The sequence below is a fragment of the Triturus cristatus genome, chromosome 8 (assembly GCF_964204655.1).
Source record: "Triturus cristatus chromosome 8, aTriCri1.1, whole genome shotgun sequence".
Lineage (NCBI taxonomy): Eukaryota > Metazoa > Chordata > Amphibia > Caudata > Salamandridae > Triturus > Triturus cristatus.
This window is the reverse complement of record NC_140591.1, coordinates 1621853224-1621876609: the sequence shown is the minus strand read 5'-3', so window position 1 is coordinate 1621876609 and position 23386 is coordinate 1621853224. Positions and strand designations below refer to the sequence as shown.

Below are 23386 nucleotides of genomic sequence, written 5' to 3'. Positions count from 1 at the left end.
TTGAATGAAAAAGGTAAAAAAGAGTGACAAAGAGCAAAATATAGATAAAAAATCATTCTAGAGTTGAATTCAAGTAATGCATTCTTAAAGAAGGCATAATTAAAACATTTATGAACAGGATAAGCAATATATCAATGAGGTGTTTATGAATAGGATCAGTATCCTCGTCTAAACTATTTGAGTAGTGCGTTTTCTGAACTGAGAAATGATTATGAAAGTGAAAAACTCAGGTTTCTCTTGAACACCATATGGCAAACTGTTCCTCAAAGTATTTTCAAGAGGGTGCTGTGGCTTAGCTGGTTAAAGCGCCTGTCTAGTAAACAGGAGATCCTGAGTTCAAATCTCAGCAGTGCCTTGCTTGCCTCATTCTTAAATAAAAAATTATTTTCATTAAGTCGTCCTGTGATTCAGTTAAATTAGAAAAGTCTGATTTATCTTTCGGTGTAACAGATCATCTTAAACCTAATAAAAACTGAAAGTGTTTTCAATATTATAGTAACAATACTGTGTTTGCAAAATCAAAAAGGTATTTCAATGAGCAAGAGGCAGATGAAATATAACCCTAGATTTGAACAATATTGATGAATATATATAAAACGATTATTTCTAAACTATTCAAAATATGGGATTGAGTTTAAAATGGGTTCTTTTTTAATACAACACAGCTATTCTTGTTTACAGATTAGGAATCCTTGCTTGTTTAACATTGGAATACATATTAAGACACTTTAACGCAGGCAGAGAATTTGATCACCAATACTAAATTAATGATCCCTTCTGTATCGCTAAAGTAGGTGCTGTGGCTAAGTGGTTAAAGCGCCTGTCTCGTAAACAGGAAATCCTGAGTTAAAATCTCAGCATCACCCTATTATCGGTCCTTACATGTAAAAATAATTTTCATCATGCAAATGTTTAATACATTTTAAAAAGAAAAGTGTTGTTCTGTGAACATTAGAATGGGTCATCTTAAATTGAAAAACAAAAAAACGTGGTATTGTGAAGATTTTCAAAGTAATGCTTTGAATGAAAAAGGGAAAAAAGAGTGACAAAGAGCAAAATAGAGATAAAAAATCATTCTAGAGTTGAAATCAAGTAATGCATTCTTAAAGAAGGCATAATTAAAACATTTATGAACAGGATAAGCAATATATCAATGAGGTGTTTATGAATAGGATCAGTATCCTCGTCTAAAGTAGTTGAGTAGAGCGTTTTCTGAACTTAGAAATGATTATGAAAGTGAAAAACTCAGGATTCTCTTGAACACCATATGGCAAACTGTTCCTTAAAGCATTTACAAGAGGGTTCTGTGGCTTAGCTGGTTAAAGCGCCTGTCTAGTGAACAGGAGATCCTGAGTTCAAATCTCAGCAGTGCTTTGCTTTCCTCATTCTTCAATAAAAGATTATTTTCATTAAGTCGTCCTGTGTTTCAATTAAATTAGAAAAGTCTGATTTATCTTTTGGTTGAATAGATCATCTTAAACCAAATAAAAACTGAAAGTGTTTTCAATATTATAGTAACAATACTGTGATTGCAAAATCAAAACGGTATTTCAATGAGCAAGAGGCAGATGAAATATAACCCTAGATTTGAGCAGTATTGATGAATATAGGTAAAACACTTATTTATAAACTATTCAAAATATGGGATTGAGTTTAAAATGTGTTCTTTTTTAATACAACATTGCTATTATTGTTTACAGATTAGGAATCCTTGCTTGTTTAACATTGGAATGCCTATTAAGACACTTTAACACAGGCACAGAATTTGATCACCAATACTAAATTAATGATCCCTTCTGTATCACTTAAGTAGGTGCTGGTGCTAAGTGGTTAAAGCTCCTGTCTCGTTAACAGGAAATCCTGAGTTCAAATCTCAGAAGCACCTTATTATTGGTCCTTACATGTAAAAATAATTTTCATCACGCAAATGTTTAATACATTTTAAAAAGAAAAGTGTTGTTCTGTGAACATTAGAATGGGTCATCTTAAATTGAAAAACAAAAAAACGTGGTATTGTGAAGATTTTCAAAGTAATGCTTTGAATGAAAAAGGGAAAAAAGAGTGACAAAGAGCAAAATAGAGATAAAAAATCATTCTAGAGTTGAAATCAAGTAATGCATTCTTAAAGAAGGCATAATTAAAACATTTCTGAACAGGATAAGCAATATATCAATGAGGTGTTTATGAATAGGATCAGTATCCTCGTCTAAAGTAGTTGAGTAGAGCGTTTTCTGAACTTAGAAATGATTATGAAAGTGAAAAACTCAGGATTCTCTTGAACACCATATGGCAAACTGTTCCTAACAGCATTTTCAAGAGGGTGCTTTGGCTTAACTGGTTAAAGCGCCTATCTATTAACAGGAGATCCTGAGTTCAAATCTCAGCAGTCCCTTGCTTTCCTCATTCTTAAATAAAAAATTATTTTCTTTAAGTCATCCTGTGATTCAATTAAATTAGAAAAGTCTGATTTATCTTTCGGTTGAATAGATCATCTTAAACCTAATAAAACCTGAAAGTGTTTTCAATATTATAGTAACAATAATGTGATTGCAAAATCAAAAAGGTATTTCAATGAGCAAGAGGCAGATGAAATATAACCCTAGATTTGAGCGGTATTGATGAATATATGTAAAACACTTATTTATAAACTATTCAAAATATGGGATTGAGTTTAAAATGTGTTCTTTTTAAATACAACATTGCTATTCTTGTTTACAGATTAGGAATCCTTGCTTGTTTAACATTGGAATGCCTATTAAGACACTTTAACACAGGCACAGAATTTGATCACCAATACTAAATTAATGATCCCTTCTGTATCACTTAAGTAGGTGCTGGGGCTAAGTGGTTAAAGCTCCTTTCTCGTAAACAGAAAATCCTGAGTTCAAATCTCAGCAGTCCCTTGCTTTCCTCATTCTTAAATACAAAATTATTTTCATTAAGTCGTCCTGTGATTCAATTAAATTGGAAAAGTCTGATTTATCTTTCGGTTGAACAGATCATCTTAAACCTAATAAAAACTGAAAGTGTTTTCAATATCATAGTAACAATTTCCGGTTATTGCAAAATCAAAAAGTTATTTAAATGAGCAAGAGGCAGATGAAATATAACCCTAGATTTGAGCAATATTGATGAATATATATAAAACAATTATTTATCAACTATTCAAAATATGGGATTGAGTTTAAAATGGGTTCTTTTTTAATACAACACAGCTATTCTTGTTTACAGATTAGGAATCCTTGCTTGTTTAACATTGGAATACATATTAAGACACTTTAACGCAGGCACAGAATTTGATCACCAATACTAAATTAATGATCCCTTCTGTAACGCTAAAGTAGGTGCTGTGGATTAGCTGGTTAAAGCGCCTGTCTAGTAAACAGGAGATCCTGAGTTCAAAGCTCAGCAGTGCCCTGCTTTCCTCTTTCTTAAATAAATTTTTTTTTTCTTTAAGTCATCCTGTGATTCAATTAAATTAGAAAAGTCTGATTTATCTTTCGGTTGAATAGATCATCTTAAACCTAATAAAACCTGAAAGTGTTTTCAATATTATAGTAACAATAATGTGCTTGCAAAATCAAAAAGGTATTTCAATGAGCAAGAGGCAGATGAAATATAACCCTAGATTTGAGCAATATTGATGAATATATATAAAACAATTATTTCTAAACTATTCAAAATATGGGATTGAGTTTAAAATGTGTTCTTTTTTAATGCAACATAGCTATTCTTGTTTACAGATTAGGAATCCTTACTTGTTTAACCTTGGAATACATATTAAGACACTTTAACGCAGGCATAGAATTTGATCACCAATACTAAATTAATGATCACTTCTGTATCACTAAAGTAGGTGCTGGGGCTAAGTGGTTAAAGCACCTGTCTCGTAAGCAGGAAATCCTGAGTTCAAATCTCAGCAGCACCTTATTATTGGTCCTTACATGTAAAAATAATTTTCATCACGCAAATGTTTAATACATTTAAAAAAGAAAAGTGTTGATCTGTGAACATTAGAATGGGTCATCTTAAATTGAAAAACAAAAAAACGTGGTATTGTGAAGATTTTCAAAGCAATGCTTTGAATGAAAAAGGGAAAAAAGAGTGACAAAGAGCAAAATAGAGATAAAAAATCATTCTAGAGTTGAATTGAAGTAATGCATTCTTAAAGAAGGCATAATTAAAACATTTATGAACAGGATAAGCAATATATCAATGAGGTGTTTATGATTAGGATCTGTATCCTCGTCTAAAGTAGTTGAGTAGAGCGTTTTCTGAACTTAGAAATGATTATGATAGTGAAAAACTCCGGATTCTCTTGAACACCATATGGCAAACTGTTCCTAACAGCATTTTCAAGAGGGTGCTGTGGCTTAACTGGTTAAAGCGCCTATCTATTAACAGGAGATCCTGAGTTCAAATCTCAGCAGTCCCTTGCTTTCCTCATTCTTAAATAAAAAATTATTTCTTTAAGTCATCCTGTGATTCAATTAAATTAGAAAAGTCTGATTTATCTTTCGGTTGAATAGATCATCTTAAACCTAATAAAACCTGAAAGTGTTTTCAATATTATAGTAACAATAATGTGCTTGCAAAATCAAAAAGGTATTTCAATGAGCAAGAGGCAGATGAAATATAACCCTAGATTTGAGCAATATTGATGAATATATATAAAACAATTATTTCTAAACTATTCAAAATATGGGATTGAGTTTAAAATGTGTTCTTTTTTAATGCAACATAGCTATTCTTGTTTACAGATTAGGAATCCTTGCTTTTTTAACATTAGAATACATATTAAGACACTTTAACACAGGCACAGAATTTGATCACCAATACTAAATTAATGATCACTTCTGTATCACTAAAGTAGGTTCTGTGGCTAAGTGGTTAACGCGCCTATCTCGTAAACAGGAAATCCTGAGTTCAAATCTCTGCAGCACCGTATTATTGGTCCTTACATGTAAAAATAATTTTCATCACGCAAATGTTTAATGCATTTTAAAAAGAAAAGCGTTGTTCTGTGAACATTAGAATGGGTCATCTTCAATTGAAAAACAAAAAAACGTGGTATTGTGAAGATTTTCAAAGTAATGCTTTGAATGAAAAAGAGAAAAAAGAGTTACAAAGAGCAAAATAGAAATAAAAAATCATTCTAGAGTTGAATTCAAGTAATGCATTCTTAAAGAAGGCATGATTAAAAAAAATTATGAACAAGATAAGCAATATATCAATGAGGTGTTTATGAATAGGATCAGTATCCTCGTCTAAAGTAGTTGAGTAGAGCGTTTTCTGAACTGAGAAATGATTATGAAAGTGAAAAACTCAGGATTCTCTTGAACACCATATGGCAAACTGTTCCTTAAAGCATTTTCAAGCGGGTGCTGTGGCTTAGCTGGTTAAAGCGCCTGTCTAGTAAACAGGAGATCATGAGTTCAAATCTCAGCAGTGCCTTGCTTTCCTCATTCTTAAATAAAAAATTATTTTCATTAAGTCGTCCTGCGATTCAATTCAATTAGAAAAGTCTGATTTATCTTTCGGTTGAACAGATCATCTTAAACCTAATAAAAACTGAAAGTGTTTTCAATATTATAGTAACAATACTGTGATTGCAAAAATCAAAAAGGTATTTCAATGAGCAAGATGCAGATGAAATATAACCCTAGATTTGAGCAATATTGATGAATATATGTAAAACACTTATTTATTAACTATTCAAAATATGGGATTGAGTTTAAAATGTGTTCTTTTTTAATACAACATAGCTATTCTTGTTTACAGATTAGGAATCCTTGCTTTTTTAATATTAGAATACATATTAAGACACTTTAACACAGGCACAGAATTTGATCACCAATACTAAATTAATGATGCCTTCTAGATCACTAAAGTAGGTTCTGTGGCTAAGTGGTTAACGCGCCTATCTCGTAAACAGGAAATCCTGAGTTCAAATCTCAGCTGCACCTTATTATTGGTCCTTACCTGTAAAAATAATTTTCATCCCGCAAATGCTTAATACATTTTAAAAAGAAAAGTGTTGTTCTGTGAACATTAGAAGGGGTCATCTTAAATTGAAAAACTAAAAAAACGTGGTATTGTGAAGATTTTCAAAGTAATGCTTTGAATGAAAAAGGGAAAAAAGAGTGACAAAGAGCAAAATAGAGATAAAAAATCATTCTAGAGTTGAAATCAAGTAATGCATTCTTAAAGAAGGCATAATTAAAACATTTATGAACAGGATAAGCAATATATCAATGAGGTGTTTATCAATAGGATCAGTATCCTCGTCTAAAGTAGTTGAGTAGAGCGTTTTCTGAACTGAGAAATGATTATGAAAGTGAAAAACTCAGGATTCTCTTGAACACCATATGGCAAACTGTTCCTTAAAGTATTTTCAAGAGGGTGCTGTGGCTTAGCTGGTTAAAGCGCCTCTCAAGTAAACAGGAGATCCTGAGTTCAAATCTCAGCAGTGCCTTGCTTTCCTCATTCTTAAATAAAAAACTATTTTCATTAATTTGTCCTGCAATTCAATTAAATTAGAAAAGTCTGATTTATCTTTCGGTTGAACAGATCCTCTTAAACCTAATAAAAACTGAAAGTGTTTTCAATATTATAGTAACAATACTGTGATTGCAAAATCAAAAAGGTATTTCAATGAGCAAGAGGCAGATGAAATATAACCCTAGATTTGAGCAATATTGATGAATATATGTAAAACACTTATTTATGAACTATTCAAAATATGGCATTGAGTTTAAAATGTGTTCTTTTGTAATACAACATAGCTATTCTTGTTTACAGATTAGGAATCCTTGCTTGTTTACCATTAGAATACATATTAAGACACTTTAACACAGGCACAGAATTTGATCACAATACTAAATTAATGATCCCTTCTGTATCACTAAAATAGGTCCTGTGGCTAGGTGGTTAAAGCGTCTGTCTCGTAAACAGGAAATCCTGAGTTCAATTCTCAGCTGCACCATATTATTGGTCCTTACATGTAAAAATAATTTTCATCACGCAAATGTTTAATACATTTTAAAAAGAAAAGTGTTGTTCTGTGAACATTAGAATGGGTCATCTTAAATTGAAAAACAAAAAAACGTGGTATTGTGAAGATTTTCAAAGTAATGCTTTGAATGAAAAAGGTAAAAAAGAGTGACAAAGAGCAAAATAGAGATAAAAAATCATTCTAGAGTTGAATTCAAGTAATGTATTCTTAAAGTAGACATAATTAACACATTTATGAACAGGATAAGCAATATATCAATGAGGTGTTTATGAATAGGATCAGTATCCTCGTCTAAACTATTTGAGTAGTCCATTTTCTGAACTGAGAAATGATTATGAAAGTGAAAAACTCAGGTTTCTCTTGAACACCATATGCCAAACTGTTCCTTAAAGCATTTTCAAGAGGGTGCTGTGGCTTAGCTAGTTAAAGTGCCTGTCTAGTAAACAGACGATCCTGAGTTCAAATCTCAGCAGTGCCTTGCTTTCCTCATTCTTAAATAAAATATTATTTTCATTAAGTCGTCCTGCAATTCAATTCAATAAGAAAAGTCTGATTTATCTTTCGGTTGAACAGATCATCTTAAACCTAATAAAAACTGAAAGTGTTTTCAATATTATAGTAACAATACTGTGATTGCAAAATCAAAAAGGTATTTCAATGAGCAAGAGGCAGATGAAATATGACCCTAGATTTGAGCAATATTGATGAATATATGTAAAACACTTATTTATAAACTATTCAAAATATGGGATTGAGTTTAAAATGTGTTCTTTTTTAATACAACATAGCTATTCTTGTTTACAGATTAGGAATCCTTGCTTGTTTAACATTAGAATACATATTAAGACACTTTAACACAGGCACAGAATTTGATCACCAATACTAAATTAATGATCCCTTCTATATCACTAAAGTAGGTGCTGTGGCTAAGTGGTTAAAGTGCCTGTCTCGTAAACAGGAAATCCTGAGTTCAAATCTCAGCAGCACCTTATTATTGGTCCTTACATGTAAAAATAATTTTCATCACCCAAATGCTTAATACATTTTAAAAAGAAAAGTTTTGTTCTGTGAACATTAGAATGGGTCATCTTAAATTGAAAAACAAAAAAACGTGGTATTGTGAAGATTTTCAAAGTAATGCTTTGAATGAAAAAGGGAAAAAAGAGTGACAAAGAGCAAAATAGAGATAAAAAATCATTCTAGAGTTGAAATCAAGTAATGCATTCTTAAAGAAGGCATAAGTAAAACATTTATGAACAGGATAAGCAATATATCAATGAGGTGTTTATCAATAGGACCAGTATCCCCGTCTAAAGTAGTTGAGTAGAGCGTTTTCTGAACTGAGAAATGATTATGAAAGTGAAAAACTCAGGATTCTCTTGAACACCATATGGCAAACTGTTCCTTAAAGCATTTTCAAGAGGGTGCTGTGGCTTAGTTGGTTAAAGTGCCTGACAAGTAAACAGGAGATCCTGAGTTCAAATCTCAGCAGTGCCTTGCTTTCCTCGTTCTTGAATAAAAAAACTATTTTCATTAATTCGTCCTGCGATTCAATTCAATTAGAAAAGTCTGATTTATCTTTCGGTTGAACAGATCATCTTAAACCTAATAAAAACTGAAAGTGTTTTCAATATTATAGTAACAATACTGTGATTGCAAAATCAAAAAGGTATTTCAATGAGCAAGAGGCACTTGAAATATAACCCTAGATTTGAGCAATATTGATGAATATATGTAAAACACTTATTTATGAACTATTCAAAATATTGGTTTGAGTTTAAAATGTGTTCTTTTTTAATACAACATAGCTATTCTTGTTTACAGATTAGGAATCCTTGCTTGTTTAACATTAGAATACATATTAAGACACTTTAACACAGGCACAGAATTTGATCACAATACTAAATTAATGATCCCTTCTGTATCACTAAAATAGGTGCTGTGGCTAAGTGGTTAAAGTGTCTGTTTCGTAAACAGGAAATCCTGAGTTCAAATCTCAGCAGCACCTAATTTTTGGTCCTTACATGTAAAAATAATTTTCATCACGCAAATGTTTAATACATTTTAAAAAGAAAAGTGTTGTTCTGTGAACATTAGAATGGGTCATCTTAAATTGAAAAACAAAAAAACGTGGTATTGTGAAGATTTTCAAAGTAATGCTTTGAATGAAAAAGGGAAAAAAGAGTGACTAAGAGCAAAATAGAGATAAAAAATCATTCTAGAGTTGAATTCAAGTAATGCATTCTTAAAGAAGGCATGATTGAAACATTTATGAACAAGATAAGCAATATATCAATGAGGTGTTTATGAATAGGATCAGTATCCTCGTCTAAAGTAGTTGAGTAGAGCGTTTTCTGAACTGATAAATGATTACGAAAGGGAAAAACTCAGGATTCTCTTGAACACCATATGGCAAACTGTTCCTGAAAGCATTCTCAAGAGGGTGCTGTGGCTTAGCTGGTTAAAGCGCTTGTCTAGTAAACAGGAGATCCTGAGTTCAAATCTCAGCATTCCCTGGCTTTCCTCATTCTTAAATAAAAAACTATTTTCATGAAGTCGTCCTGCGATTCAATTCAATTAGAAAAGTCTGATTAATCTTTTGGTTGAACAGATCATCTTCAAACTAATAAAAACTGAAAGTGTTTTCAATATTATAGTAACAATACTGTGATTGCAAAATCAAAAAGGTATTTCAATGAGCAAGAGGCAGATGAAATATGACCCTAGATTTGAGCAATATTGATGAATATATGTAAAACACTTATTTATAAACTATTCAAAATATGGGATTGAATTTAATATGTGTTCTTTTTTAATACAACATAGCTATTCTTGTTTACATATTAGGAATCCTTGCTTGTTTAACATTAGAATACATATTAAGACACTTTAACACAGGCACAGAATTTGATCACCAATACTAAATTAATGATCCCTTCTGTATCACTAAAGTAGGTGCTGTGGCTAAGTGATTAAAGCGTCTGTCTCGTAAACAGGAAATCCTGAGTTCAAATCTCAGCAGCACCTTATTATTGGTCCTTACATGTAAAAATAACTTTCATCCCGCAAATGCTTAATACATTTTAAAAAGAAAAGTGTTGTTCTGTGAACATTAGAATGGGACATCTTAAATTGAAAAACTAAAAAATGTGGTATTGTGAAGATTTTCAAAGTAATGCTTTGAATGAAAAAGGGAAAAAAGAGTGACAAAGAGCAAAATAGAGATAAAAAATCATTCTAGAGTTGAAATCAAGTAATGCATTCTTAAAGAAGGCATAATTAAAACATTTATGAACAGGACAAGCAATATATCAATGAGGTGTTTATCAATAGGATCAGTATCCTCGTCTAAAGTAGTTGAGTAGAGCGTTTGTTGAACTGAGAAATGATTATGAAAGTGAAAAACTCAGGATTCTCTTGAACACCATATGGCAAACTGTTCCTTAAAGCATTTTCAAGAGGGTGCTGTAGCTTAGCTGGTTAAAGCGCCTCTCAAGTAAACAGGAGATCCTGAGTTGAAATCTCAGCAGTGCCTTGCTTTCCTCCTTCTTAAATAAAAAAATTATTTTCATTAAGTCGTCCTGCGATTCAATTAAATTAGAAAAAGTCTGATTTATCTTTCGGTTGAACAGATCATCTTAAACCTAATAAAAATTGAAAGTGTTTTCAATATTATAGTAACAATACTGTGATTGCAAAAATCAAAAAGGTATTTCAATGAGCAAGAGGCAGATGAAATATAACCCTAGATTTGAGCAATATTGATGAATGTATGTAAAACACTCATTTATGAACTATTCAAAATATGGGATTGAGTTTAAAATGTGTTCTTTTGTAATACAACATAGCTATTCTTCTTTACAGATTCGGAATCCTTGCTTGTTTAACATTAGAATACATATTAAGACACTTTAACACAGGCACAGAATTTGATCACCAATACTAAATTAATGATCCCTTCTGTATCACTAAAATATGTGCTGTGGCTAAGTGGTTAAAGCGCCTGTCTCGAAAACAAGAAATCCTGAGTTTAAATCTCACCAGCACCTTATTATTGGTCCTTACATGTAAAAATAATTTTCATCACGCAAATGTTTAATATATTTTAAAAAGAAAAGTGTTGTTCTGTGAACATTAGAATGGGTCATCTTAAATTGAAAAGCAAAAAAACGTGGTATTGTGAAGATTTTCAAAGTAATGCTTTGAATGAAAAAGGGAAAAAAGAGTGACAAAGAGCAAAATAGAGATAAAAAATCATTCTAGAGTTGAATTCAAGTAATGCATTCTTAAAGAAGGCATGATTAAAACATTTATGAACAAGATAAGCAATATATCAATGAGGTGTTTATGAATAGGATCAGTATCCTCGTGTAAACTATTTGAGTAGTGCGTTTTCTGAACTGAGAAATGATTATGAAAGTGAAAAACTCAGGTTTCTCTTGAACACCATATGGCAAACTGTTCCTTAAAGCATTTTCAAGAGGGTGCTGTAGCTTAGCTGGTTAAAGCGCCTGTCTAGTAAACAGGAGATCCTGAGTTCAAATCTCAGCAGTGCTTTGCTTTCCTCATTCTTAAATAAAAAACTATTTTCATTAAGTCGTCCTGCGATTCAATTCAATTAGAAAAGGCTGATTTATCTTTTGGTTGAACAGATCATCTTAAACCTAATAAAAACTGAAAGTGTTTTCAATATTATAGTAACAATACTGTGATTGCAAAAATCAAAAAGGTATTTCAATGAGCAAGAGGCAGATGAAATATAACCCTAGATTTGAGCAATATTGATGAATATATGTAAAACTCTTATTTATGAACTATTCAAAATATGGGATTGAGTTTAAAATGTGTTCTTTTGTAATACAACATAGCTATTCTTGTTTACAGATTAGGAATCCTTGCTTGTTTAACATTAGAATACATATTAAGACACTTTAACACAGGCACAGAATTTGATCACCAATACTAAATTAATGATCCCTTCTGTATCACTAAAATAGGTGCTGTGGCTAAGTGGTTAAAGCGCCTGTCTCGTAAACAGGAAATCCTTAGTTCAAATCTCAGCAGCACCTTATTATTGGTCCTTACATGTAAAAATAATTTTCATGACGCAAATGTTTAATACATTTTAAAAAGAAAAGTGTTGTTCTGTGAACATTAGAATGGGTCATCTTAAATTGAAAAACAAAAAAACGTGGTATTGTGAAGATTTTCAAAGTAATGCTTTGAATGAAAAAGGGAAAAAAGAGTGACAAAGAGCAAAATAGAGATAAAAAATCATTCTAGAGTTGAATTCAAGTAATGCATTCTTAAAGAAGGCATAATTAAAACATTTATGAATAGGATAAGCAATATATCAATGAGGTGTTTATGAATAGGATCAGTATCCTCGTCTAAACTATTTGAGTAGTGCGTTTTCTGAACTGAGAAATGATTATGAAAGTGAAAAACTCAGGTTTCTCTTGAACACCATATGGCAAACTGTTCCTTAAAGCACCTTCAAGACGGTGCTGTGGCTTAGCTGGTTAAAGCGCCTGTCTAGTAAACAGGAGATCCTGAGTTCAAATCTCAGCAGTGCCTTGCTTTCCTCATTCTTAAATAAAAAATTATTTTCATTAAGTCGTCCTGCGATTCAATTAAATTAGAAAAGTCTGATTTATCTTTTGGTTGAACAGATCATCTTAAACCTAATAAAAACTGAAAGTGTTTTCAATATTATCGTAACAATACTGTGATTGCAAAATCAAAAAGGTATTTCAATGAGCAAGAGGCACATGAAATATGACCCTAGATTTGAGCAATATTGATGAATATATGTAAAACACTTATTTATAAACTATTCAAAATATGGGATTGAGTTTAAAATGTGTTCTTTTTTAATACAACATAGCTATTCTTGTTTACAGATTAGGAATCCTTACTTGTTTAACATTAGAATACATATTAAGACACTTTAACACAGGCACATAATTTGATCACCAATACTAAATTAATTATCCCTTCTATATCACTAAAGTAGGTGCTGTGGCTAAGGGGTTAAAGCGCCTGTCTCGTAAACAGGAAATCCTGAGTTCAAATCTCAGCAGCACCTTATTATTGGTCCTTACATGTAAAAATAATTTTCATCACGCAAATGTTTAATACATTTTAAAAAGAAAAGTGTTGTTCTGTGAACATCAGAATGGGTCATCTTAAATTGAAAAACTAAAAAACGTGGTATTGTGAAGATTTTCAAAGTAATGCTTTGAATGAAAATGGGAAAAAAGAGTGACAAAGAGCAAAATAGAGATAAAAAATCATTCTAGAGTGGAAATCAAGTAATGCATTCTTAAAGAAGGCATAATTAAAACATTTATGAACATGATAAGCAATATATCAATGAGGTGTTTATCAATAGAATCAGTATCCTCGTCTAAAGTAGTTGAGTAGAGCGTTTTCTGAACTGAGAAATGATTATGAAAGTGAAAAACTCAGGATTCTCTTGAACACCATATGGCAAACTGTTCCTTAAAGAATTTTCAAGAGGGTGCTGTGGCTTAGCTGGTTAAAGCGCCTGTCTAGTAAACAGGAGATCCTGAGTTCAAATCTCAGCAGTGCTTTGCTTTCCTCATTCTTAAATAAAAAACTATTTTCATTAAGTCGTCCTGCGATTCAATTCAATTAGAAAAGGCTGATTTATCTTTTGGTTGAACAGATCATCTTAAACCTAATAAAAACTGAAAGTGTTTTCAATATTATAGTAACAATACTGTGATTGCAAAAATCAAAAAGGTATTTCAATGAGCAAGAGGCAGATGAAATATAACCCTAGATTTGAGCAATATTGATGAATATATGTAAAACACTTATTTATGAACTATTCAAAATATGGGATTGAGTTTAAAATGTGTTCTTTTGTAATACAACATAGCTATTCTTGTTTACAGATTAGGAATCCTTGCTTGTTTAACATTAGAATACATATTAAGACACTTTAACACAGGCACAGAATTTGATCACCAATACTAAATTAATGATCCCTTCTGTATCACTAAAATAGGTGCTGTGGCTAAGTGGTTAAAGCGCCTGTCTCGTAAACAGGAAATCCTTAGTTCAAATCTCAGCAGCACCTTATTATTGGTCCTTACATGTAAAAATAATTTTCATGACGCAAATGTTTAATACATTTTAAAAAGAAAAGTGTTGTTCTGTGAACATTAGAATGGGTCATCTTAAATTGAAAAACAAAAAAACGTGGTATTGTGAAGATTTTCAAAGTAATGCTTTGAATGAAAAAGGGAAAAAAGAGTGACAAAGAGCAAAATAGAGATAAAAAATCATTCTAGAGTTGAATTCAAGTAATGCATTCTTAAAGAAGGCATAATTAAAACATTTATGAATAGGATAAGCAATATATCAATGAGGTGTTTATGAATAGGATCAGTATCCTCGTCTAAACTATTTGAGTAGTGCGTTTTCTGAACTGAGAAATGATTATGAAAGTGAAAAACTCAGGTTTCTCTTGAACACCATATGGCAAACTGTTCCTTAAAGCACCTTCAAGACGGTGCTGTGGCTTAGCTGGTTAAAGCGCCTGTCTAGTAAACAGGAGATCCTGAGTTCAAATCTCAGCAGTGCCTTGCTTTCCTCATTCTTAAATAAAAAATTATTTTCATTAAGTCGTCCTGCGATTCAATTAAATTAGAAAAGTCTGATTTATCTTTTGGTTGAACAGATCATCTTAAACCTAATAAAAACTGAAAGTGTTTTCAATATTATCGTAACAATACTGTGATTGCAAAATCAAAAAGGTATTTCAATGAGCAAGAGGCACATGAAATATGACCCTAGATTTGAGCAATATTGATGAATATATGTAAAACACTTATTTATAAACTATTCAAAATATGGAATTGAGTTTAAAATGTGTTCTTTTTTAATACAACATAGCTATTCTTGTTTACAGATTAGGAATCCTTACTTGTTTAACATTAGAATACATATTAAGACACTTTAACACAGGCACATAATTTGATCACCAATACTAAATTAATTATCCCTTCTATATCACTAAAGTAGGTGCTGTGGCTAAGGGGTTAAAGCGCCTGTCTCGTAAACAGGAAATCCTGAGTTCAAATCTCAGCAGCACCTTATTATTGGTCCTTACATGTAAAAATAATTTTCATCACGCAAATGTTTAATACATTTTAAAAAGAAAAGTGTTGTTCTGTGAACATTAGAATGGGTCATCTTAAATTGAAAAACAAAAAAACTTGGTATTGTGAAAATTTTCAAAGTAATGCTTTGAATAAAAAAGGGGAAAAAGAGTGACAAAGAGCAAAATAGAGATAAAAAATCATTCTAGAGTTGAATTCAAGTGATGCATTCTTAAAGAAGGCATGATTAAAACATTTATGAACAAGATAAGCAATATATCAATGAGGTGTTTATGAATAGGATCAGTATCCTCATCTAAAGTAGTTGAGTAGAGCGTTTTCTGAACTGAGAAATGATTATGAAATTGAAAAACTCAGGATTCTCTTGAACACCATATGGCAAACTGTTTCTTAAAGCATTTTCAAGAGGGTGCTATGGCTTAGCTGGTTAAAGCGCCTGTCTAGTAAACAGGAAATCCTGAGTTCAAATCTCAGCAGCACCTTATTATTGGTCCTTACATGTAAAAATAATTTTCATCACGCAAATGTTTAATACATTTTAAAAAGAAAAGTGTTGTTCTGTGAACATCAGAATGGGTCATCTTAAATTGAAAAACTAAAAAACGTGGTATTGTGAAGATTTTCAAAGTAATGCTTTGAATGAAAATGGGAAAAAAGAGTGACAAAGAGCAAAATAGAGATAAAAAATCATTCTAGAGTGGAAATCAAGTAATGCATTCTTAAAGAAGGCATAATTAAAACATTTATGAACATGATAAGCAATATATCAATGAGGTGTTTATCAATAGAATCAGTATCCTCGTCTAAAGTAGTTGAGTAGAGCGTTTTCTGAACTGAGAAATGATTATGAAAGTGAAAAACTCAGGATTCTCTTGAACAGCATATGGCAAACTGTTCCTTAAAGCGTTTTCAAGAGGTTGCTGTGACTTAGCGTGTTAAAGCGCCTGTCTAGTAAACAGGAGATCCTGAGTTCAAATCTCAGCAGTGCCTTGCTTTCCTCATTCTTAAAAAAAACTATTTTCATTAATTCGTCCTGCGATTCAATAAAATTAGAAAAGTCTGATTTATCTTTTGGTTGAACAGATCATCTTAAACCTAATAAAAACTGAAAGTGTTTTCAATATTATAGTAACAATACTGTGATTGCAAAATCAAAAAGGTATTTCAATGAGCTAGAGGCAGATGAAATATAACCCTAGATTTGAGCAATATTGATGAATATATGTAAAACACTTATTTATGAACTATTCAAAATATGGGATTGAGTTTAAAATGTGTTCTTTTTTAATACAACATAGCTATTCTTGTTTACAGATTAGGAATCCGTGCTTGTTTAACATTAGAATACATATTAAGACACTTTAACACAGGCACAGAATTTGATCAGCAATACTAAATTAATGATCCCTTCTATATCACTAAAGTAGGTGCTGTGGCTAAGTGGTTAAAGTGCCTGTCTTGTAAACAGGAAATTCTGAGTTCAAATCTCAGCAGCACCTTATTATTGGTCCTTACATGTAAAACTAATTTTCATCACGCAAATGTTTAATACATTTTAAAAAGAAAAGTGTTGTTCTGTGAACATTAGAATGGGTCATCTTAAATTGAAAAACTAAAAAACGTGGTATTGTGAAGATTTTCAAAGTAATGCTTTGAATGAAAAAGGGAAAAAAGAGTGACAAAGAGCAAAATAGAGATGAAAAATCATTCTAGAGTTGAATTCAAGTAATGCATTCTTAAAGAAGGCATGATTAAAACATTTATGAACAAGATAAGCAATATATCAACGAGGTGTTTATGAATAGGATCAGTATCCTCGTCTAAAGTAGTTGAGTAGAGCGTTTTCTGAACTGAGAAATGATTATGAAAGTGAAAAACTCAGGATTCTCTTGAACACCATATGGCAAACTGTTCCTTAAAGCATTTTCAAGATGGTGCTGTGGCTTAGCTGGTTAAAGCGCCTGTCTAGTAAACAGGAGATCTTGAGTTCAAATCTCAGCAGTGCCTTGCTTTCCTCATTCTTAAATAAAAAATTATTTTCATTAAGTCGTCCTGCGATTCAATTAAATTAGAAAAGTCTGATTTATCTTTCGGTTGAATAGATCATCTTAAACCTAATAAAAACTGAAAGTGTTTTCAATATTATAGTAACAATACTGTGATTGCAAAAATCAAAAAGGTATTTCAATGAGCAAGAGGCAGATGAAATATGACCCTAGATTTGAGCAATATTGATTAATATATGTAAAACACTTATTTATAAACTATTCAAAATATGGGATTGAGTTTAAAATGTGTTCTTTTTTAATACAACATAGCTATTCTTGTTTACAGATTAGGAATCCTTGCTTGTTTAACATTAGAATACATATTAAGACACTTTAACACAGGCACAGAATAGATCACCAATACTAAATTAATGATCCCATATATATCACTAAAGTAGGTGCTGTGGCTAAGTGGTTAAAGTGCCTGTCTAGTAAACAGGAAATCCTGAGTTCAAATCTCAGCAGCACCTTATTATTGGTCCTAACATGTAAAAATAATTTTCATCACGCAAATGTTTAATACATTTTAAAAAGAAAAGTGTTGTTCTGTGAACATTAGAAAGGGTCATCTTAAATTGAAAAACAAAAAAACGTGGTATTGTGAAGATTTTCAAAGTAATTCTTTGAATGAAAAAGGGAAAAAAGAGTGACAAAGAGCAAAATAGAGATAAAAAATCATTCTAGAGTTGAATTCAAGTAATAAATTCTTAAAGTAGGCATGATTAAAACATTTATGAACAAGATAAGCAATATATCAATGAGGTGTTTATGAATAGGATCAGTATCCTCGTCTAAAGTAGTTGAGTAGAGTGTTTTCTGAACTGAGAAATGTTTATGAAAGTGAAAAACTTAGGATTCTCTTGAACACCATATGGCAAACTGTTCCTTAAAGCATTTTCAAGAGGGTGCTGTTGCTTAGCTGGTTAAAGCGCCTGTCTAGTAAACAGGAGATCCTGAGTTCAAATCGCAGCAGTGCCTTGCTTTCCTCATTCTTAAATAAAAAACTATTTTCATTAATTCGTCCTGCGATTCAATTAAAGTAGAAAAGTCTGATTTATCTTTCGGTTGAACAGATCATCTTAAACCTAATAAAAACTGAAAGTGTTTTCAATATTATAGTAAAAATACTGTGATTGCAAAATCAAAAAGGTATTTCAATGAGCAAGAGGCAGATGAAATATAACCCTAGATTTGAGCAATATTGATGAATATATGTAAAACACTTATTTATGAACTATTCAAAATATGGGATTGAGTTTAAAATGTGTTCTTTTTTAATACAACATAGCTATTCTTGTTTACAGATTAGGAATCCTTGCTTGTTTAACATTAGAATACATATTAAGACACTTTAACACAGGCACAGAATTTGATCACCAATACTAAATTAATGATCCCTTCTATATCACTAAAGTAGGTGCTGTGGCTAAGTGGTTAAAGTGCCTGTCTTGTAAACAGGAAATTCTGATTTCAAATCTCAGCAGCACCTTATTATTGGTCCTTACATGTAAAAATAATTTTCATCACGCAAATGTTTAATACATTTTAAAAAGAAAAGTGTTGTTCTGTGAACATTAGAATGGGTCATCTTAAATTGAAAAACTAAAAAACGTGGTATTGTGAAGATTTTCAAAGTAATTCTTTGAATGAAAAAGGGAAAAAAGAGTGACAAAGAGCAAAATAGAGATAAAAAATCATTCTAGAGTTGAATTCAAGTAATGCATTCTTAAAGAAGGCATGATTAAAACATTTATGAACAAGATAAGCAATATATCAATGAGGTGTTTATGAATAGGATCAGTATCCTCGTCTAAAGTAGTTGAGTACAGCGTTTTCTGAACTGAGAAATGATTATGAAAGTGAAAAACTCAGGATTCTCTTGAACACCATATGGCAAACTGTTCCTTAAAGCATTTTCAAGAAGGTGCTGTGGCTTAGCTGGTTAAAGCGCCTGTCTAGTAAACAGGAGATCCTGAGTTCAAATCTCAGCAGTGCCTTGCTTTCCTCATTCTTAAATAAAAAATTATTTTCATTAATTCGTCCTGCGATTCAATTAAATTAGAAAAGTCTGATTTATCTTTCGGTTGAACAGATCATCTTAAACCTAATAAAAACTGAAAGTGTTTTCAATATTATAGTAACAATACTGTGATTGCAAAATCAAAAAGGTATTTCAATGAGCAAGAGGCAGATGAAATATAACCCTAGATTTGAGCAATATTGATGAATATATGTAAAACACTTATTTATGAACTATTCAAAATATGGGATTGAGTTTAAAATGTGTTCTTTTTTAATACAACATAGCTATTCTTGTTTACAGATTAGGAATACTTGCTTGTTTAACATTAGAATACATATTAAGACACTTTAACACAGGCACAGAATTTGATCACCAATACTAAATTAATGATCCCTTCTATATCACTAAAGTAGGTGCTGTGGCTAAGTGGTTAAAGTGCCTGTCTCGTAAAACAGGAAATCCTGAGTTCAAATCTCAGCAGCACCTTATTATTGGTCCTTACATGTAAAAATAATTTTCATCACGCAAATGTTTAATACATTTTAAAAAGAAAAGTGTTGTTCTGTGAACATTAGAATGGGTCATCTTAAATTGAAAAACTAAAAAACGTGGTAGTGTGAAGATTTTCAAAGTAATGCTTTGAATGAAAAAGGGAAAAAAGAGTGACAAAGAGCAAAATAGAGATAAAAAATCATTCTAGAGTTGAATTCAAGTAATACATTCTTAAAGAAGGCATGATTAAAACATTTATGAACAAGATAAGCAATATATCAATGAGGTGTTTATGAATAGGATCAGTATCCTCGTCTAAAGTAGTTGAGTAGAGCGTTTTCTGAACTGAGAAATGATTATGAAAGAGAAAAACTCAGGATTCTCTTGAACACCATATGGCAAACTGTTCCTTAAAGCATTTTCAAGACGGTGCTGTGGCTTAGCTGGTTAAAGCACCTGTCTAGTAAACAGGAAATCCTGAGTTCAAATTTCAGCAGTGCCTTGCTTTCCTCATTCTTAAATAAAAAATTATTTTCATTAAGTCGTCCTGCGATTCAATTAAATTAGAAAAGTCTGATTTATCTTTCGGTTGAACAGATCATCTTAAACCGAATAAAAACTGAAAGTGTTTTCAATATTATAGTAACAATACTGTGATTGCAAAAATCAAAAAGGTATTTCAATGAGCAAGAGGCAGATGAAATATGACCCTAGATTTGAGCAATATTGATGAATATATGTAAAACACTTATTTATAAACTATTCAAAATATGGGATTGAGTTTAAAATGTGTTCTTTTTTAATACAACATAGCTATTCTTGTTTACAGATTAGGAATCCTTGCTTGTTTAACATTAGAATACATATTAAGACACTTTAACACAGGCACAGAATTTGATCACCAATACTAAATTAATGATCTCTTCTGTTTCACTAAAGTAGGTGCAGTGGCTAAGTGGTTAAAGCGCCTGTCTCGTAAACAGGAAATCCTGACTTCAAATCTCAGCACCACCTTATTATTGGTCCTTACATGTAAAAATAATTTTCATCACGTAAATGTTTAATACATTTTAAAAAGAAAAGTGTTGTTCTGTGAACATCTGAATGGGTCATCTTAAATTGAAAAACTAAAAAACGTGGTATTGTGAAGATTTTCAAAGTAATGCTTTGAATGAAAAAGGGAAAAAAGAGTGACAAAGAGCAAAATAGAGATAAAAAATCATTCTAGAGTTGAAATCAAGTAATGCATTCTTAAAGAAGGCATAATTAAAACATTTATGAACAGGATAAGCAATATATCGATGAGGTGTTTATGAATAGGATCAGTATCCTCGTCTAAAGTAGTTGAGTAGAGCGTTTTCTGAACTGAGAAATGTTTATGAAAGTGAAAAACTCAGGATTCTCTTGAACACCATATGGCAAACTGTTCCTTAAAGCATTTTCAAGAAGGTGCTGTGGCTTAGCTGGTTAAAGCGCCTGTCTAGTAAACAGGAGATCCTGAGTTCAAATCTCAGCAGTGCCTTGCTTTCCTCATTCTTAAATAAAAAATTATTTTCATTAATTCGTCCTGCGATTCAATTAAATTAGAAAAGTCTGATTTATCTTTCGGTTGAACAGATCATCTTAAACCTAATAAAAACTGAAAGTGTTTTCAATATTATAGTAACAATACTGTGATTGCAAAAATCAAAAAGGTATTTCAATGAGCAAGAGGCAGATGAAATATGACCCTAGATTTGAGCAATATTGATGAATATATGTAAAACACTTATTTATAAACTATTCAAAATATGGGATTGAGTTTAAAATGTGTTCTTTTTTAATACAACATAGCTATTCTTGTTTACAGATTAGGAATCCTTGCTTGTTTAACATTAGAATTCATATTAAGACACTTTAACACAGGCACAGAATAGATCACCAATACTAAATTAATGATCCCTTATATATCACTAAAGTAGGTGCTGTGGCTAAGTGGTTAAAGTGCCTGTCTCGTAAACAGGAAATCCTGAGTTCAAATCTCAGCAGCACCTTATTATTGGTCCTTACATGTAAAAATAATTTTCATCACGCAAATGTTTAATACATTTTAAAAAGAAAAGTGTTGTTCTGTGAACATTAGAATGGGTCATCTTAAATTGAAAAACAAAAAAACGTGGTATTGTGAAGATTTTCAAAGTAATTCTTTGAATGAAAAAGGGAAAAAAGAGTGACAAAGAGCAAAATAGAGATAAAAAAACATTCTAGAGTTGAATTCAAGTAATACATTCTTAAAGTAGGCATGATTAAAACATTTATGAACCAGATAAGCAATATATCAATGAGGTGTTTATGAATAGGATCAGTATCCTCGTCTAAAGTAGTTGAGTAGAGTGTTTTCTGAACTGAGAAATGTTTATGAAAGTGAAAAACTTAGGATTCTCTTGAACACCATATGGCAAACTGTTCCTTAAAGCATTTTCAAGACGGTGCTGTGGCTTAGCTGGTTAAAGTGCCTGTCTAGTAAACAGGAGATCCTGAGTTCAAATCGAAGGAGTGCCTTGCTTTCCTCATTCTTAAATAAAAAACTATTTTCATTAATTCGTCCTGCGATTCAATTAAATTAGAAAAGTCTGATTTATCTTTCGGTTGAACAGATCATCTTAAACCGAATAAAAACTGAAAGTGTTTTCAATATTATAGTAACAATACTGTGATTGCAAAAATCAAAAAGGTATTTCAATGAGCAAGAGGCAGATGAAATATGACCCTAGATTTGAGCAATATTGATGAATATATGTAAAACACTTATTTATAAACTATTCAAAATATGGGATTGAGTTTAAAATGTGTTCTTTTTTAATACAACATAGCTATTCTTGTTTACAGATTAGGAATCCTTGCTTGTTTAACATTAGAATACATATTAAGACACTTTAACACAGGCACAGAATAGATCACCAATACTAAATTAATGATCCCTTCTATATCACTAAAGTAGGTGCTGTGGCTAAGTGGTTAAAGTGCCTGTCTTGTAAACAGGAAATTCTGAGTTCAAATCTCAGCAGTACCTTATTATTGGTCCTTACATGTAAAAATAATTTTCATCACGCAAATGTTTAATACATTTTAAAAAGAAAAGTGTTGTTCTGTGAACATTAGAATGGGTCATCTTAAATTGAAAAACTAAAAAACGTGGTATTGTGAAGATTTTCAAAGTAATGCTTTGAATGAAAAAGGGAAAAAAGAGTGACAAAGAGCAAAATAGAGATAAAAAATCATTCTAGAGTTGAATTCAAGTAATGCATTCTTAAAGAAGGCATGATTAAAACATTTATGAACAAGATAAGCAATATATCAATGAGGTGTTTATGAATAGGATCAGTATCCTCGTCTAAAGTAGTTGAGTAGAGCGTTTTTTGAACTGAGAAATGATTATGAAAGTGAAAAACTCAGGATTCTCTTGAACACCATATGGCAAACTGTTCCTTAAAGCATTTTCAAGAAGGTGCTGTGGCTTATCTGGTTAAAGCGCCTGTCTAGTAAACAGGAGATCCTGAGTTCAAATCTCAGCAGTGCCTTGCTTTCCTCATTCTTAAATAAAAAATTATTTTCATTAATTCGTCCTGCGATTCAATTAAATTAGAAAAGTCTGATTTATCTTTCGGTTGAATAG

The 23386-nt window shown here is 31.4% G+C and overlaps 15 non-coding genes across 15 annotated transcripts; all 15 read left to right on the top strand.

Moving 5' to 3' along the window:
- The first annotated feature begins 281 nt into the window (after window positions 1-281).
- On the top strand, window positions 282-355 carry TRNAT-AGU (transfer RNA threonine (anticodon AGU)). Its single transcript has one exon. It is a non-coding gene; the product is annotated as a tRNA-Thr (tRNA).
- A 7576-nt stretch (window positions 356-7931) lies between these two features.
- TRNAT-CGU (transfer RNA threonine (anticodon CGU)) lies at window positions 7932-8004 on the top strand. Its single transcript has one exon. It is a non-coding gene; the product is annotated as a tRNA-Thr (tRNA).
- A 946-nt stretch (window positions 8005-8950) lies between these two features.
- On the top strand, window positions 8951-9023 carry TRNAT-CGU (transfer RNA threonine (anticodon CGU)). Its single transcript has one exon. It is a non-coding gene; the product is annotated as a tRNA-Thr (tRNA).
- Window positions 9024-9969: 946 nt separating this feature from the next.
- On the top strand, window positions 9970-10042 carry TRNAT-CGU (transfer RNA threonine (anticodon CGU)). The gene has a single exon. It is a non-coding gene; the product is annotated as a tRNA-Thr (tRNA).
- A 1969-nt stretch (window positions 10043-12011) lies between these two features.
- On the top strand, window positions 12012-12084 carry TRNAT-CGU (transfer RNA threonine (anticodon CGU)). The gene has a single exon. It is a non-coding gene; the product is annotated as a tRNA-Thr (tRNA).
- A 434-nt stretch (window positions 12085-12518) lies between these two features.
- On the top strand, window positions 12519-12592 carry TRNAT-AGU (transfer RNA threonine (anticodon AGU)). Its single transcript has one exon. It is a non-coding gene; the product is annotated as a tRNA-Thr (tRNA).
- Window positions 12593-13030: 438 nt separating this feature from the next.
- On the top strand, window positions 13031-13103 carry TRNAT-CGU (transfer RNA threonine (anticodon CGU)). Its single transcript has one exon. It is a non-coding gene; the product is annotated as a tRNA-Thr (tRNA).
- A 947-nt stretch (window positions 13104-14050) lies between these two features.
- Window positions 14051-14123, top strand: TRNAT-CGU (transfer RNA threonine (anticodon CGU)). The gene has a single exon. It is a non-coding gene; the product is annotated as a tRNA-Thr (tRNA).
- Window positions 14124-14557: 434 nt separating this feature from the next.
- Window positions 14558-14631, top strand: TRNAT-AGU (transfer RNA threonine (anticodon AGU)). Its single transcript has one exon. It is a non-coding gene; the product is annotated as a tRNA-Thr (tRNA).
- A 438-nt stretch (window positions 14632-15069) lies between these two features.
- TRNAT-CGU (transfer RNA threonine (anticodon CGU)) lies at window positions 15070-15142 on the top strand. The gene has a single exon. It is a non-coding gene; the product is annotated as a tRNA-Thr (tRNA).
- A 2471-nt stretch (window positions 15143-17613) lies between these two features.
- Window positions 17614-17686, top strand: TRNAT-AGU (transfer RNA threonine (anticodon AGU)). Its single transcript has one exon. It is a non-coding gene; the product is annotated as a tRNA-Thr (tRNA).
- A 1453-nt stretch (window positions 17687-19139) lies between these two features.
- On the top strand, window positions 19140-19213 carry TRNAT-AGU (transfer RNA threonine (anticodon AGU)). Its single transcript has one exon. It is a non-coding gene; the product is annotated as a tRNA-Thr (tRNA).
- Window positions 19214-19651: 438 nt separating this feature from the next.
- On the top strand, window positions 19652-19725 carry TRNAT-CGU (transfer RNA threonine (anticodon CGU)). Its single transcript has one exon. It is a non-coding gene; the product is annotated as a tRNA-Thr (tRNA).
- A 1454-nt stretch (window positions 19726-21179) lies between these two features.
- TRNAT-AGU (transfer RNA threonine (anticodon AGU)) lies at window positions 21180-21253 on the top strand. The gene has a single exon. It is a non-coding gene; the product is annotated as a tRNA-Thr (tRNA).
- A 438-nt stretch (window positions 21254-21691) lies between these two features.
- TRNAT-CGU (transfer RNA threonine (anticodon CGU)) lies at window positions 21692-21764 on the top strand. Its single transcript has one exon. It is a non-coding gene; the product is annotated as a tRNA-Thr (tRNA).
- Window positions 21765-23386: the final 1622 nt, after the last annotated feature.